The 2,784-nt window shown below is 37.9% G+C and overlaps 1 pseudogene; it reads right to left on the bottom strand.

Moving 5' to 3' along the window:
- Positions 1–202: 202 nt before the first annotated feature.
- Positions 203–1,316, bottom strand: LOC143589654 (putative germin-like protein 2-3; annotated as a pseudogene).
- Between the last annotated feature and the right edge of the window lie 1,468 nt (positions 1,317–2,784).

The following is a 2,784-nucleotide window of genomic DNA, read 5'->3' as shown; positions in this document are numbered from 1 at the left end:
ATCAAGAAAAAAGTTTTTGAAAAGTCAAATATGCATGTCCTAGCTAATTGCCAAATACTCTTTTTTTGATCACAAAGGCATGGGTAAACATAAATAGAAATCACAATCTTGGCAATTGCTCTAAACTTTATTATGATACCAAATGGTTAGGTAATACGGAACACGAACACATACTAGAACACGCAACGTGTATCCTAAAGTTTTACATATGCATTAACTTCTTTTTTATCAGATGTACTGTTTTATTATCAACTTGAAATGCCTGTGCCAGAATCTCTGTAGAAATTGGCGGCGTGGACCCGAATATTGAGTTTGTGATGCTAAAAACACTGGATTTGACTACTCAACGCAGCGATCGCACTTGCATTCGTATGGCCCATATTCCATTGAAAATGAACGAGGCCAACCGGAAAAACAAACACATCACCACGTTGAAGGACTTTGGTAATGAGTCGGTTTTGTGGGTCCGATGTTATGAACCCGACTTGCAAAGTTCCCTCTAAAACCGTGAGTATTTCAGTTGCTCGAGGGTGCGTGTGTGGAGGGTTAGCCCCCCAAAGTGCGTAGTCAATTCGCATCATTGAGAGCCCGAGTGTGTTCAGCCCGGGTATCTGGTACACGGATACCGGGCTGATGCGATACCCGTAAGAGTTTTGCGTGTCCCCTGCGACGTGGAGCCCGCTATTGTAGAAATCATCAGCTTGGACAAACAGTGGGTTCTTGCAAGCATGCCGTTTACTCTAACCGTACCTAAACGAAAAACTGTTGAAATTATATAAAAAGGAGTTATAATAATAGACGATGATAATAAAACGTGTATCACCTTGGTTAGTCGCATCCGCTACGCAAAAATCCTGTAGAGGTGCGGGTTCATATGACAAGACAGTTATTAAGATTGAGGAACAAAATGCTACTGATAAAATGAACAAGATAAAAGATGTTGCCATTGTTTGATACTGTGGGATGAAGTGTTAGAGTTCGATATGAACTATGTTTATATAGCTGTCGGATTATGTAACTCGTATATATATAGAAAGAAAGATCATGCGGAAGCTGTTGGATCTTGTGGTTAAGGGGTGTTTAGTTTAGTTTAGTTTAGTTTGATGATTTCATTATATTATTCGAATCTTGAAATAGTTCAAGATTGCCTGTAGTTCATTTGAGTTTCATGATCATATTCCTAAAACAATATCTGGCCATAGACTAAACAAATGGTTATCATGTCGCCAACAAGGCAGCCCTTTGTGCATGCTTTTATCTTTAAACTAGACGATCCCAACAGCTCACGTATAGTTTATCTTTAGGGAAAATCCTCAAAGTATCCATTTTATGAATGATGCCAACAAAATACCTATCCGACGATAATCATCGCCAACCACATACCAGTTGTGAAATCGAAAACTTATTTCATCTGGGTTGAAAATTTTATAAGTTAGTCGACTATCGTTAAATTGAATTGCCACAAATGTTTTTCTTTTTATTTTATTAGGTTTAAACAATTTTAATTAGTTGTGGGCAACTTCAACATCAACACGGGCTTAAAGCCTTATACAATTTCGCTTTTGAGGAATTGGGCTAAAACCATTTGATAATGGGTTATGGGATATTAATAATCTCAACTTTGACATGTTGGCCGAGATTAATCCCAATTCTAGGAAATGTTTACAAATGATCCAAACTTTGGACGCACTTTCCTCTAGGGATATCACACTAACTGAAAGCTTACCCTGTTAGTTTTTTTTATGACATGGAATGCTTAAATGGCAAAAACACTAATTTACCGGTAGGACATATAGAGAAAGTTGATGTTTATAGTTAAAACCTTAAAAAAAACGATCATTGAAGAAACACATAGGACACAAAAACAAGAAAATTGGTTTTAAATAATTCTAACTATGCCCTAATGACAAATAATAGCCCCAACTTCACTATTGCTAGTGGCGGGTCCCAACTAAACCAACTAAGGTTGTAAGGTGTGGAGCACGATTTGCCGACGGAGGAGCTGATGTGGCTCGCGGTGCCGGCGGTGAACACCGCCCCAGTCACATCGGTGCCGCCGGCGGTGATATTTTGGAAGAGAAATTGCCGCTGAAGATGCCGATGGAACTTGATATATTCCAAAACGTAAGAACATTTTTTTAATTAAAAACTTCCTTTAATTACTCAAGAAATGAGATTTACAACGTAAGAAATGAGGCTTATCTATCACACAAAGTTTCCAAGATTCTTAACAACTAGGTACTAATTTCTTATCTTTTTTGTCATTAAGCTTTAGTTTCTGGTTACCTACAAAGTGTTTGATGAAATGCCTATGTGAAGGTTCATATCAAGATCTGCTGCAGCTGTTATGTTTCTTAATGGTTTATGAGTTAATTGTGGTCTGCGTTTCGGTACACGGGTTTGAAAGTTCGATCGGTTTCGCTCTTGTTGTGACGGAATCAGTACACGGGTTTGAAAGTTCGATCGGTTTCGCGCTTGTTGTGACGGACTCGGTACACGGGTTTGAAAGTTCGATCGGTTTCGCTCTTGTTGTGACGGACTCGGACTCGGTACACGGGTTTGAAAGTTCGATTGGTTTCGCTCTTGTTGTGACGGAATCGGTACACCGGTTTGGGGATATTTTGCAACTTGGATCATGTATACAATTTATGCAGCTTTGATTAGAAATGAGTAATTTGATCAACTTAGGTTTTAATTGTATTATAATTATTGATATAATTTGATTATAGTTATTATTTTAATTAAAAAAGGGAAAGCAAATTGGTAACCATTTATTTGATATTA

This window comes from Bidens hawaiensis, unplaced genomic scaffold (genome assembly GCF_021521415.1).
Source record: "Bidens hawaiensis isolate Kalapana, Puna unplaced genomic scaffold, B.hawaiensis_p1.1 tig00037688_1, whole genome shotgun sequence".
Lineage (NCBI taxonomy): Eukaryota > Viridiplantae > Streptophyta > Magnoliopsida > Asterales > Asteraceae > Bidens > Bidens hawaiensis.
Note: the sequence above shows the minus strand (reverse complement) of the source record. Positions and strands in the feature narration are given on the sequence as shown.